Source organism: Hevea brasiliensis, unplaced genomic scaffold (assembly GCF_030052815.1).
Source record: "Hevea brasiliensis isolate MT/VB/25A 57/8 unplaced genomic scaffold, ASM3005281v1 Scaf139, whole genome shotgun sequence".
Lineage (NCBI taxonomy): Eukaryota > Viridiplantae > Streptophyta > Magnoliopsida > Malpighiales > Euphorbiaceae > Hevea > Hevea brasiliensis.
The window spans coordinates 25,038-40,065 of NW_026614629.1; the positions used below are offsets into that span (position 1 = coordinate 25,038).

The 15,028-nt window shown below is 44.2% G+C and overlaps 2 non-coding genes across 2 annotated transcripts; both read right to left on the bottom strand.

The window, feature by feature from the left end:
* Window positions 1-1,029: 1,029 nt before the first annotated feature.
* Window positions 1,030-1,116, bottom strand: TRNAS-UGA (transfer RNA serine (anticodon UGA)). The gene has a single exon. It is a non-coding gene; the product is annotated as a tRNA-Ser (tRNA).
* Window positions 1,117-6,266: 5,150 nt separating this feature from the next.
* On the bottom strand, window positions 6,267-6,338 carry TRNAE-UUC (transfer RNA glutamic acid (anticodon UUC)). Its single transcript has one exon. It is a non-coding gene; the product is annotated as a tRNA-Glu (tRNA).
* Window positions 6,339-15,028: the final 8,690 nt, after the last annotated feature.

The following is a 15,028-nucleotide window of genomic DNA, read 5'->3' on the forward strand; positions in this document are numbered from 1 at the left end:
AAAATAACTTCCTTTTTCTTCCAGCGATGATACTAACGATGTATAGCGCAGCTTGTGCCAGGATTACTGTCGATTTTTCCCATGTGGTGTCGAACTTTGCCCCCATATGCTAGCTCCCAAAGACCAATGGGAGATCGAACTCGTTCTCCAGGAGATGCTTCACCGACCTCTCAAGTTTGGTCGAAGCGCTTTTTCTGGTTTTCGACTCGGCAAGGTATCCTTTTCCCAACGCTTTAGCTCTCACCTAGACCGCCTCTTCGGGTTTTTATCCGAATGAGCTCTTGCTATTTCCCTTTATTCCTTCTTTCCTATGGGACAATTAAACGCCCTTTCCAGCTTCACCAAAATCAGATTCTTGTATCTATGTTACAGAGCTAAACTAATAGCCTGCTGAGAATGCCTCCGGAAGGAGACTCTCCCAGTCTTTCTGAAAATAAAATGGGTTGCGAAAAAGGATAAAACCGTTTTCATTAATTCAACTGATTGAGATACACGGATTTCAAGCGTAATACTTTTTCACAGCATCTGAGTTCACGGGGTTTGGTAGTTCATCTCCATCCATGTTGGTCAAAATAAGGGCACCCCCTGAAAAGGCTCTCTTAACGACGTACGGACCTTCAAAATTCGGGGTCCACTTTCCACGACGGTCGTTCTGAATAGGGATAATCTTTTTCAACACCAAATCCCCTTCTCTTCATAGTCGATTCATTAGGGTCGTCACCTTCTACCCGGAAGTATCCACCGTTTTCTTTGTCTGTTAAGCCTCACAGCTATGGGACTTCCTAAAGAAAACTGCAATCGTAGTTTATCAACCACTCACAAGACCACCGAGATCTTCGACTTAGCTCCCAAAGGTAATAATCCACCCGGCCCTTCCCCAACCTATACAAGGGGAGCAGAAGATAACGAAAGGGAGACAAAGTCCTAACTAAATCATAACACAAGCTACCCATTCCATCTATCATATCAGTCGAGTCGATCCGATTCGTTCTTATCTATAGATAACGCAAGAGAGAACTTATGACTTCGCGGATGGAGAGGGATTCGAACCCCCGGTATTCCTATCAATACTTCGGTTTTCAAGACCGACTCTTTCAACCGCTCAGACATCCATCCCCTTCGCGCTTCGCCCGCCCTATCTATCCGCGCGCTGGCAGGTAGGGGCAACTCTATGTGATTCGCTACGCTTGCTTGTTTCTATATGATAATATGCACCTTGGTTGCTGCGCTCCCTGCGGGTAATAGCAAGAGAGTGAAGAACGAATGATCCTCCAAACGAGTGATTGAGTCCGACTCAAGCGAGTGAGTGAAAGGCGTGGCAAGAGAGCGAGTTCAACTCGCGAACGATCAGCAAGTGAAGGACCGATCCTTTTGCGCCAGTACTGTTGCGAAACTGGTACTTGGCGGCTTACGAGCAACATATAGACTAAGGCTGCCCATCACTCTCTCGCTCTTTTTTGAAGGCCTTTTCTATTTTCTTTCTAGTATGGTTCCTCCATAAGAACACTGAACGCCCAGCTTCGCAGAGCAGCTCTCTCCCCAGCCCACAGCATAGTGTGGAATCTGGATCGTTTCATCGAGCACCATTTCTTTTAGATATAAAGGTGTTCTGACTCTATTGGATTAAGTCATAACCTACGCCTTCTACTAGTATACTACTATGGAGAGACTAAGCTCTATTTCAGAGATTGGACTCTCTTACTGTGATTAGCCCCTACTAGTAAGAAGCTGTTCCCGAGCCAGGTTCCCTGGATCTACGTGTTCCTAGTAGGGCCTAAATGGATGAATGAAGAAGCGCGCCCCGGTAGACTTCAAGAGCTCTTGCTCTGCGTATCCTCCTACTTATTATTCTGAGGGTCATAAAAACATACGAACCGCCTACTCTTTAAAGCCCTACCAACCTATTTCAAAAAATATAAGCTGCTTGCCCTCACTAATAAAAACAGCAATCCCTCCTTCTGTTACCTACTTTTACTCATATCTTCAGTATACCTCAATACAAGCACAGGAAAGGATTATTCAATCAAAACCGGGCTATCGCCTATTCTCTCTCAATTGCCTATCCTTTATAGATGAGGGAAGTACCTTAGCAGTAACTTCCAACACTTAAGATTGACCTCCTCAATTGCTAGATATGAATGTTTTATTAATTTCATACTGGACTACCGCTTACGCCCCTAAAGTTCACTTCTGACTTACCAAAGAAGTTTACTAAAGAAACTGACCTAAGCATAGCTCTCTCTCTCAAATACAAATGCCAAGAAAGAGATTCCTTGGATAAGTGGAAAAATGCCTTTCATTTCTCTTTTAAGGCGTTTGTCCTACTTATAGTATCAGTCCTCCAGCCTATCGAAATTCGTGTTTTTATTAACCAACAACACATGCACTTTGTTGGCACTAAAAAAAAAGGTTATTCAATCCACTAGTGCAACTGAAGGTGCGTAGCCTCTTCTGAACCGAAACAAGAAAGAGCTCATAACCACTGCTTGTGAACAGCTCTCCTCAACTGAAGGCGCACCTACTGTTACTAGAAGTCTAGTCTCTTTCAGGTCAGTTTCGATCTCGAACTAACGGCCGGAAGAGAGATTCTTCAGAAAACCCGATTTCCTGTCCTGTCTTAAGAACCTGACTCAAAGAGAAAAGAAGACCGGACTAAAGAGATATCACTTTCGACGATTGAACTGCACTTTATCAGATTGGAACTGGATTTGAACGTTTTGGATCCTGTTTAGAGCCGGCTTTCACTCCACTTTCCGGAATCCTTGCTCCTGGCTTATATTCACATAGGCCACTCATAAGAATAAGACGTTCAACTCCCACGTATAATTGAGAGACTCAGAATATCAGTGCCTTGGGTAAATGCCTACCTTCGGGAGAATCTTACCGAACGAGTTTCAAACCTGTCCTCTTCGCTTCCCAAGATATTTAGGGAAAAGGGCCTTGTCGGCCACCGCTTGCTGACGATGGAACGCATCGTCAATTAAAAGTCCTCGCGTTGGACAACGTTGGAAAGGTAGGTGTTCGGCATGTCCCTTGCTTGCGAACTTATTGTTGAGGGCGGGTAGCTTTGGAGATCCCATTCCTCACGTTTACCGTTGTCCCCAGACTTCACTCTTTCAACACTTGTATACTTTCTAAATAGTCAGGCGTGCCCCTGTCTCTGTCTCTAACAAGTGTGTGTGATCCACCGATTGATTTACTTAGTGACTCTTTCTTACCGCTGGAGTCCCCATCTCTTAAAGCCAACTCAGACTTCCGATCCATCCCTTGTTTTTGCCGATTGAAGAAAGCCAACTAGGGTCTCATCAAACAAGCGAGAAAAGGCCCTTTCTATGTTATGTTATTAGTAACCTGCAAGAAAACTAAAGCGCTAACGAGCAACGGCTTTCGCGCAGCTCAATCCGTTGCTTGTTGCTTTCGAGCCGGAGGGTAGTCAAGTAGTCCGTGAAGGTTAAATCACACTTGTGTTAAGCAAGCAGAGTAGTCAAGCCAGAGAGGCAAAAAAAGCAAGAAGCGGTTTTCGTTCGATCGACAAAATAAATCGTACTTTCACTGCTGTGGACCGGCTTTCATAAAGCACCTTTGGGCAGCAGCTACTATTGGGATCCAATTCCGAGATCAATTCGACAATGAAACTCTTCAAGCAATGATCTTATCTATGTCATTTCTCTTGATGCGATACAAAGACGACTTTCGAGAGTCACTTAGCCCCTTGACCTCTTCTCTCAATTAAGACGCTGTGTGGGCAAGTCGATCAAAGTCAGAGCGGGGAGGGAATGTTTACAGTTGTTGTAGTACGACTTTGAATTTCCTGTTCGGTCTTTCAAGTTGTAGTCAGCTGCGGGCTAAGAAGCCTCGTAGTCAGACTTAACATTGATTGAAGCAGCTGTTGGAGAGAAGGCACCAGTCAGACCTGCAAGCACCAGGTAGTACGCAGCGGCAGTTTTCAATCATACAATGTGTACTCGTAGTCTGACTTTTAGTGGTAGTCAGCTGTCCTCGTTCTCCTCTTTTCATTGCCCTATTGAGTAAGGGTCGGTGTTTGCAAAAATGTCGAGCCGACGGGGTCAGGTACCAGTAGTGACAATGGCAAAGGGGGGGAGCTGGACACTAGTTGTGCTAGTGGAATGACCCAACTAGACCTAGTCAGCCCGAACCGTTTTGCGGTTCTAGAGGACCCTGAACAAGAAGAGGCAAAGATGCCAGATCTGGACACTGCGGAACCGGAAGAGATTGCTCAGGATGAGTGTCTGGGTAACAAAGCCGAGAAGGGTGTAGTCAAGGTGCGAGTTTAACGAGCGAGGAGAGTGATTTGGCCCATAGAAGCGAGGATCTGGAAGAGAGGGTTGATACTGGGTCAACTATGGCAGTGACTGAGGGGGACTTGTTCTGTGATAAACAAATGACTCCAAACAAGAACCTCAGGGCAGCCAATCCTAAGAAAAGAGGTGAACCTGAGAAGAGCAGTAAAAGTAAGCATTCAGGTGATGGTGCTATGACCTTAAAGGTGGAAGATCCTCCCCTGGTTCTAACCACCCTGAATGAAGAGTGGGCGAACAAAATGCAGAACATATCAGAGATGTTGAAAAGAGGGGGGAAGGGGAAAGTCAAAGCCAAAGAACAAAAGACAAATAAGGGCTGCACAAGACGAAAAACCAGAGGCAGCGCTAAGGTGCGAGGAATGTGAAAACAACAATAGTTCCACATGAAGGTCCAACTATGGAATGGAAGAAGGATCAGTAAAGTCGAGAAGCAGAGAGAGGCCAAAGATTATATAAGAGCGCAAGAGGCAGATTTGAATGCCTTGGTTGACGGCTGGCGAGCTTAGCTGATAGAACAGGTTAATTCTAGTTCCTTTCGGGCAGCGCGAGTGGAAAGCCCTACAAAGTAAGCCCTCAAAGTCTTTAAGTTAAGGAAGCCGAGTTGAACAGAAGATAGAGTTTCAGTTCCAGTGAAAGCCCCTACTCCCATAAAGTTGGAAAGTGAAGTTCAAGTGCTGAAGTCAAAGAGAAGTTTCTTATTTCTGTGACCGCGAGTTGCAATAAGTACTTTAAAGCTCAACAAGGAAAAATACAACCTTGCTAAAGCAGATCAGGAAAAAACCTTATTCCGGGCGTGAGCCATAGCACAGGGACTCTCGGTTGGTCGTAGAAATGAAAGAGTTAACAGTTTTCGCTAGTGAAGCTTTAAGAGATAGGGCAAGTAGTCTACGACTATCCTTGCTTTGTTGCCGGCTTTCATAGTCAAAAAAAGAAGTCGCTTTCCCCCTTCCTTTAGGGATGAATTCCCTAATGCCGATCTGGCCTGGGAGGATAAAGGCAGGAAGTGGGATGAGAAGTGTCAGCAAGCGTTCGAGCAGATCAAAGAATGTTTGATGAACCCGCCTGTTTTGTTTTGGTCCCGACGCGACCAGGAAAGCCTCTGTTACTGTACTTGTCTGTTATAGAAGCGGCAATGGGCTGTATGTTAGCACAGATGGATGACGAGGAATCGAGAGGGCTGTTTACTATTTAAGTTAAGTAAGAGGATGTTGGCTTATGAGGAGAATTCTTCTGCGATTGAGAAGACTTGCTTGGCATTGGTATGGGTTACGAAGAAGTTACGTCATTACATGCTAGCTTACCAGGTTATCATTATCTCTAGGATGGATCCGTTGAAGTACTTCGATCCAATCAATCGATCGATCAAGAGGCTAATCTCTTTTGTTTAGGCCAGTAGCTAAAAAAAAGTCCTCGCTTTCTCTTGAACAAGGGAAGGACAGCATAGCATTAGCTTCAATTGAACAAGCTCAACCTTGAAAAAGAAAGGGGGTAGGCCGAAGAACCGTTGAACGCTTCAACTTGGCCACTGAAGAAGGCGAAGGCTGGGCAAGAGACTGGGCCAACTTACTGCCATGCCATGGTTGAAGCTTTAAGCTCTATAGACGGAACTCTTTTTTAGGTATTAGAGGAGAGAGGACACCACTCAGCACCCCACGGAGCGGTAAGGTTCAATGCCTAACAAAAACAAACGGCCAAAAGCAAAAAAAAATGTATGGCTGAGAGGAGAAGAAAAAGAACGCATGCATGGAGTCTGTCGGAAATTATAAAATCTATGAAAAGACATCTAAGGCTAAGAAAGAATTCAAGAAAGTTCATTACTGAGAGAAGTGGTGATCTCGTCTTGCTTGCTGGGAGAGAGGAAGCTTCCGGACCACCTTTTTCAGCCAGATAGCGAGCGATCACTCAGCAATGAACACTAACTGAAAGCGGCCGAGAATGAGTACCTATCCCTTACGGGAATCGAACCCGTGTCTTCGACATGAAAAGACGATGTCCTAACCACTGGACGAAAGGGACCAAAAAGCCATTCTTCATATACCTCAGCTCCGAGAATAGAAGTGGTTCGTTTTCTTTCTATACGCAATTCACGATTTCGTTTGTGTTCATGTTGGCGATTTCTGATGTGAATTCGGCGGGTCGTCCCCCCTTCCTACGGGTTCCCCCACCTACCCAGTGATACACCAACCACGCTCCTTTCCTTTCTCCGATCATAAAGTCCCCTGATCTCTTTCTTTGTCTTTCATCCCCCCCTGAACAGAATAAGTAAGGCCCCGTTCTTTCTAATTCAAAAAAAAAAAAAAAATAGGGGCGGGGCGAAGCGCCCGTTTGAAGTGTCGAAGGCCTATGCTAAAGTAAGAAAGAAAGTACGTTAAGGTTACGAAGTCACTTTTTCGAACTATAAAGAAAGGGAGGCTAAGGGCTTACTTTGTAAGGTCAGCTGATTAAGAAAAGCTTAGGTTATGAAATCGCTTAGCCGTTAATTAATTAATTAAGTAGTAGTGAGGCGTCAGTACGGAGTTGCGTCAGCTGTAGATATAGACTAGGCTAAGGGACGGACTTCATCTCTTCTATTCTCTTTACTTACACCTTAAACTTCCGCTGAGTCTAACGAGGCTTGGGTGCGGAGCCTTCCACTGTGGACCGAGACTACGCAAAGGTAGAACACCATAGAAACTTCGCTGACTTTATCATAAACCTTGATTTCGCTACGCTCAATAAGAATCCAGAATAGCGGAAATCGGTTCGTGTTCCGCTTCCAAAGTAAGTCGTCTTTGCCCAAGTGTGAACTGCAGACGACTCTCCAGTGATTCCATTCCTTCTTTCTTGACTTCTGGGTCAACCCAACCCGCATGGGAAGAAGAGGTCAGCCAAACAGCAGGCAGCTCCATTTTTACATTTGCTGAGGCAGACCAATTAGGCATTTTAGAAAAGGGAAGGAACTTCTCACCGAAGGGGCAGTAGGAATGAAGGAGGCGGGAAGCTACCGCTTCTAGAATGCAAGCTTATCCTTTACTTTTTTTAGAGCTATTGAAATAATAAAAAATAAATTGTGGGATGAAGTAATCAGGTGACAAATGGTTACGGTTGCGGAAACCGGAGAAAGTCAGGAACCGTCGGTTACCTTTTGAATCAAAGTAGCGACAAGCCGAGTACTACAGGGAAGCAAAGCTTCGTAGACAGCTTCGCTTCCTCGTCGCTTCTTTCTGGCGACTAGCTTCTCAAGTGGGTGGCTTGGTAAGCAACAAGCTACCTTCAGCATCAGTAAAATCCTATCAATAAATAATAGGCCGGAATGGTGGGGAAGGAGGCCCCCCCTACTTCAATGGAAAGGGGGGAATCGCCGTTTCACAGCCGTTCCTCTACAACTACCTTTCGCCCAACATGATCACAAACGAAGACAGAGAATTGCGTAGATAGGAGGACGAAACGCCCACTTGTCCTGATCGGAACGATTGAAGAAAGAAAGAGAATGGTGGCCCCTTTCGCCCAGGGGACATCGTCGGAGAACAATGTCGGGGACAGGGTGAGAACCTTCCGTTGGTTACGCCCTTTAAGTGTTGGTTCTTCCATATTTAGATATGGAGATAGATCCAGAGATAGAGATCTATATCTAAATATCGATAGATGGATATATTGAGAAATGGATATTGATCTGGTTTCAAGATCTATGAACAAGAGAGATCCCTAAATATCCATTTGAAAAAAGAGATGAATAAATAGATAGGGCGGAGCCAGCTGAAGGAAGGTCGCGTTAGCGCCCCTGCAATCTTTCTAAAGTAAGAAGCGCGAAACTTGACTTTGAGAAAGAAGGGCCTTCTATTAGAATATTAGTAAAGGCGCGTTAGCCTATCTAAAGGGGCTTCTTCAAATATCCCATAAAAAAAAACAGGGGCTTCTCAAAGCTTGTAGTTTAGGGGTGCGTAGGTTTGGAACCCTATACAAGGGGCTAGCGCGCAATGGCTTTCTCTGAGAGGGGCTACCTTCTTCAAGCTTCGCTTGCTGCTTTTCATTTTGATAGGAGTAGTAGGTGCTTGCTGCTCGCTTGCTGTCTACTAAACGAGCCTTCACTGCCCGCCCGGCCCCGTTTCTTTAATCTTAAGTAAAGTGAAGTCAAATCAATGAAGTGAACAGCCCAACCTCTTTGTTTGAAGCTTTTCCAGAATGTTACTTGTTGAAGCTTTGCTTCCCCTAATTCCAAAGCACAACAATAGACTTGCAACTATAGTATAGGAAAAAGCTTCTCTTTGATAGCGGTCATAGGGGGGTTCAGAAAGGATCTGATCGTAGATAGAGACTGAAACCGGGGGTAGGGGCGGATGTAGCCAAGTGGATCAAGGCAGTGGATTGTGAATCCACCACGCGCGGGTTCAATCCCCGTCGTTCGCCCATCAATAAATGGACCATTTGTTACGGAGACACAAGACAAACCTAGAAAGCATTTTTTCTGCAATTCATCTCTTGGCTTTCAAACGCATCCAAGCAATTGGTATCCGATTAAAACATAGAAAGCATAGATTCGCGTCGCCTACTTGCTGAAAGCACAAATGGAATGGCTGATCATTTCTTGTATGAAGTTTTTAAGACCTCACTAATCAGCCTTACACTTTTTAGTTCATAATGAATGAAATGAACCCCCAGATGAAGAGAAAATCTCCCCTCCCTTTTACTAAACCATGGGGAGCCCCGAGTAGTTTACCGGGCAAATTTAGTTGTCGTGACGATATCTTTCTTAGTGGAAGATCGGAAAAGACTTCTCTTCATCACGAGACTGATCGGATCTGCCGTAGACGCCCGAGACCTCCACAAGGCAGGCTAAAAGAGTAAGAGGACAACAAGAGCAAAGAGTTATGCTTTCATTTCTTTGTTGAGATTTCAATTCGGCACTCGGTTCCTTCGTCTTAAGTAAAGTGAAGTTTACTTTTTCGATTTTGAATTCTTAGTCGAGCTGATGGCGAGATCGATTTTTTGGTCGAGGTTCAAGAGAAAAGAGAGGAACCACCGCCCAATGGTGCTTTTACGAAAGTACGGTCGCCGGTGGCTAATACCTTCTCGACACTATCGAACCCGAAATCCACTCTCAATCGCTCTTTTTAGTGGGGAGGAATTCTTTTCGTATCCTGGACTTAAGGAAGGCAAAAAAAAAGTGCCCTATCTGCCTTGTTGTGATAGGGGGTGTTTGTTTTCAAGTCAAGCTCCGTATCCCTACCTCTTTTTAGGTTGGCATAACAAAGAAAGAGAGTGCCAGAAACAACACATACCCATCACTTTTGGAAGGTTCGGAATCGTCAGGGAGCCCTTATAGACGTAAAGACTTTACTTCACTGAACCGGCACTACTATTTGTCGGCTCCTACCACTCGTCCCTCGTCTGCTTGTCGAGTGCGTCCTCGGCCCTTGCTCGTCTCTAGTAGCCGATCGAGTTTCTTCGCCCCTCTCCCGCTTATTGATTAGGGTGAGTCACTCAAGTCCCTTGTCACTCGACTCTCTTTTACGAAAATCCCGGGGTTATGCGTTTTTCGGAAACTAAAGTCGCTCGTCAAGCTAAAAACAGAGGAGTTCCCTCACTACGAAAGGTGTCCCATGGACGGACGAGTTTCTAAACTACGAAAGATATGGAGCGGATGGCGTACTGATAGATCTCCTATTCGTTCTGGATCCAGCTGAAAAAGCCCTTTTTATATTAGTAAAGCGCTAACGCGCCCCTTATTGAAAACTAAAGTAAAGCCGAGAAACTTGACTTTCAGAAAGCAACAGCAACCTATCTTACTAATAATAATGAAGGGGCTTGGCTCGAAAGGTTTACTAGAGCAAGGGTTGATCGAGCTTCCCGAAACTAAGAAACCGGATGAGGTGGGACGAGTAGGAGATCAAAAAGACTTCAAATTCCATCGGGTTAATAGTCATCCGATAGACGATTGTTGGATTCTTAAAGATCAGATCCAAAAGTCATTAAATGATGGTGTCATTGAAATAGACCCTCCTAAGCAACCTGTGGTCACCTCAAATCCGGTATTTGTAATAGTTGGAGATATTCTTTGCCCGATAGCTGAGATCTCGCCAAGCATAGCCTATTCTAGTTCTAGCACCGGAAGAGCCATTTCAGAGGCTCAAAATATTATGAAAAATATATTCAAGGAGAACGGAGCACTCGTGTTAGCCGGGAAGCGCCAACGACGATTGATTGCTATGCAGGCGGCCCTTGAGACGAGGTTATATCAAAAAGAAAAGAATAAGCATCGTCAGAACGATCCGAAGAAAATAGGCAGGGGGCAAAGACCAAAGAAAGAGCAAAGGAACTCAGACTCACCTAGTGAGTATATGGATTTCGTGTCTAAGTTACTGATGATTCCGTAGAACTTGTGACAAAGGAAGCAATGGGGGAATTGCCTTAAGAAGTTGACAATAAAGAGGTGGTGCCTTTATAGAGGAGGGTAGCTAAGGGTGTGGATGAAAAATGAGAGATAGACAGGCCACTTCATCTCAGGATACATCCAACGATGCACAAGAATCAGATTCCGACCAACTCTTGAACTCCAGAGACCCAAACAAGGCCTGCTTTTCCTCTCTTTAAGTACGGTTACCTATTTTCTTATTGGGTTAACAATCTTATCCACCAGGATATTTAATTCCCGGTACGACGGAGAAGGAAAGCCATACGAACATTTGGTACTCTTCCTTCAAAGATGTGGAGATAGAGCCAGAAGTGAGGCTTTGTGCCTTCGTCAATTTCCATTATCATTGACAGGTGCTGCTCTTACATGCATGGCTAACGCCATAAAACCATTCCTACTTGGGATGCTATGGTCACAGCATTTCTAAGAAGATTCTTCTATAGATATTTTTTAGAAGGGAACCACGGAAGAATTCAGATTAGAAATGTTGAATACATCGAAAATGGTCAGGAAGAAGAAGAGCTCTTAGGGATAGAAAGGGACAAAGGGAAGATGAAGTCAATAAGCCTGAAGATGCTGAAAACCAAGATGAATTTGACGAAGTCTCCATTTGCTATTCTTTTGTTGAGAAATTTTTGTTGATTCCACAAGCCTTGAAAGTCCCACTTATGTTGAATTCGAAACACATAGCTCCTTATCCAGAATGGATGGAACATGTCCCATATCCCCCTGAATGAATACCAAATCCCTAACTTTTTTCCGGTTTAATGCCGGAGATGACGCATTGGCTTATATTTGGTCTATTTTCAACAAGAGTGTGGGGTAAGAGCTGCTGTCGAGGCTCTCTGTTGCAAACAATTTTGTTACTCGCTTATGGGAAGAACCCTTATTTGGTATGATAACTTCGCCTGGGGATCCATACCGACATGGGGAGCTATGGTGGTAGCTTTTCTAAAAGAGTTCGGAGCAAGAAAGCCCCCTCAAGGATGGAATATTCCAAATCATGAATGGAGTGATTCCGATGATGATTGGGACTTCCAATCTGAACAACACCGACGGTTCTCATACTTCTTCAGTCTCAGGGGATGTGGAGAGTGCAGCATTTGACGGCCGGACCTATAAAGTTGATGAATTTTTTTAAGGTAGAGTCTAGTCTTATCATGCCAGATGGTTCAGATTTCTTTATAACCCAAGTAAACCAGACGGAGTTACGATCTGGCAAGAAATTACCTCCCGTTCCGAATTATGGTAAAAATCTTGTGCAAGAGTTGTCTCAGTCTAAGAATAGATCATCCCCAAATCCTGAAAGTCCCGTCCAGGATCATGGTCTATCGCAAAATCAAAACCCTGGGGGGCATCCCTATAGACCGAAGTGCTGGGGGCATCCTATAGAGCCAAAACGCAGTTACCCAACGAGGGAGACCACGAATGCTTGCTGGTCAAACATTAGCGGCTAATGGACAACATGTTCGCTATGACATATTAGCTCATCTCATAAAGATTCCTGCACTTCTCAGCGTATACGATGCATTGAAGATGTCTGCAGAACGTTGGATGTGCCTAGTATACGCTTTACCGAACCCAGAGGAGTTTTTGAAGTTAACCAAGTTGAGATGAGAAGTAGTGAACCAACTTTTTCCGAGTGTTTGGCTTTGATCACGTTTACGGACGATTACTTGCAACCAGGACTCATGTTGCATAACAGGCCTTTGTTCATTTCAGGATACCTTAATGGATTGGAAATAACAAGAATCATGATAGATGGGGGATCGGCTGTTAATCTCCTACCTTTTAGAATGCTAAAACGTCTCGGGATTGCTATTCATCGATTGGCCCCAAACAATCTACTTATCCAAGGATTTAACAAAAGTAGGCAGAGGTCTCCGGGCATTGTACGGTTTGAATTAAAGATCGAGGAGTGGTACAATTTTTCCTTTATGTCATTGATGCGGAAACATCAAACAATGTTCTACTTGGGCGGCCTTGGATGCATGATAATTGTGTCGTCCCTTCTACCTATCACCAATGTTTCAAGTAAACCAAAGGTGGTGAGCAGAAGAGGGTGAAAGCAGATGCGAATCCTTTTTGCGAAGCAAAAGCGCATTACGCATCTGCTAAATATTTTTTTTCCGAAGATGAAATAAATGCTACAAAGCTCAAAGAGAAAGAGATTTCGACCTCAGACGACAAATCGACCCCTATGATGCCATCAGAAGAGAGGCTATGAAATAGGTGAAGAAGTTCGAAAAGTTGAAGATTAAGCAAAAAACTCCTGATACGAAGAAGGCCCCCAAAAAGCCTGCTTTCCGTTTCGTCCCAAAAAGTCACAGGAAGGATGGTGAGCCAGCCCTTATGCCAATTCAAGATGAGAGTTCCACTTCGCTTTAAAGGATAGGGGGGGATATCTGAGTCGATAGGGCCATATTCAAAAGGGAGATAAGTGGATTGAGCGTACTTTAATGCAAAAAAATAAAAAGAACTTCAAAAATTCCTCATCCCCCCGAAACATGATCATCATCCTAAAACCATCCGGATGCATCACTTGGAAATGCTTGGGCCAAAACCAAGAGCTAAAGGAGATGGGAAGTTAGCTGACACAAAGGAGCTTTACTAATAGAAAGGGGCTTAAGATATACGATTCAGCTCTTCGAATGATGCAAGCAATGGGATACTCAATTGAGGAAGCCCAAGGGTTGTACAATGGAAGAGGAATGTTAGCACCGTTTGACGCCATGTATTCTCCAGCACAAAAGAGAGCTCTCTTTGAAGATCCAGAATGCGGAAAGGTCTTTAGGCGGCCGGGCTTAGGGTGTGACGAGAAGGTTGAGGTACCCGAGCAAGATAGTCACATGTTCGAAGATGATAAAAAAGTCTTCCACATTTCTGAGGAACATGATTCTGATGAGGATGACGAAGTTAAGAAAGAAAAGGAAAAAGAACTAGAGCTATTTGAACAGCACGAACAACTTTGACTCGTCTCACCAGCTACTGGATAAGCAGTCAAAGAAACTACTTCTACTTGAATTTAAATAAACAGGATTTTGTTTCAATTCAATGCATCCAACGTTGAGGAAGAGGAATAGGATCAGTCTTTTGTGAAAGTGCCCCACCCACAGTCTGACCAAGAAAACCTCCTTTCTCGATTCCGATCTCAGCCCTAAACATCGTATCGATCGTTTAGCGGCCTTCAAACGGCCTATCCGTTGCCTTTTGATTCAGAGGCTCATCAGATCTATTTTTCTACGCGCCCCAACTCTCGTAAACTCGGATTACCCGCCCCACTTGGCTGAATTTACATTCCGACTTCTTATAGTCCAAGTAAAGGATGAGGGGTGCCTAAATGTGTGCGGTAGCACTCCTTATTACAGAAAATAGAAGTAGAATGAAAAGAGGCGCAAGCTTGTAATCTTCGATTTTCCGCCTTTGAAATGAACTTTTGCTCTTGTTTGATGTGACAACTCAGAAAAGCTCTTTGCCTAAGGTTTCCGTAACTAAAAAGGGGCAATCCAGAAGGAAAATGACAGAAAATTACAATAGCTAAGAAAAGATAAATGACTCTTAACTTAGCAAAAATGTAAAGCTCTTCCGACCTGGGCAATGATTCAGTGATCTCAGGGCGTCTATCTGCAGGAAAAGCATCTACTTCGGCCGAATCGACTAGATTGACTCTTTTAGGGGATGAACGGACCACAGGATGAACTTGTTCGTTCACTGCGACGAAAGGGTTCCCTTTCTTCTTCTTCTTTAGAGCCGCGATCTCAACGATATGGTCCCTAGTGTATCTCCCCCAAACCTCTCTTATTTCCCTGTCCTCCGAAGTGAAAAAGTAACAAAGTTGTCCCCAGCTCTATCTCTTGTTTTGGTTTTCTGCCCTTTACTAATAGCTATTAGTAAAGCAATGACCAGTTTCTTTCTTTCAAGACCTGATATCCGACTCAGAACATTCCTATTAGTCAGTATATCTTTGGAAGAATCTACATTTGAAGTCCTGGGTGAAGCATTCCGGAAAATGAAATAAACATAACACTGGTAATACCCCTATCGTAGATCATAATCATATGGTTAAGGTCCGGCACTCAAGACCGTACGGCTAGTGAGACTTATGAATAGGTTAGCTCGACTTATCATCCGAAAAGAGTGAAGAGAGGAACCTTCGGAGCTCCTCTTCTATCGTATCGATTGAGCGGTTTATATCTTCTATCATCTCCGTAGAGGGTTCAGTCTCCACTATTTTCAGTCCGTATTGATCTCTCTTTTACCTACGTCTGTAGCAGATCTCAAGGGCATGGCGGCAAAGGAATAAAACCTCTCTTTT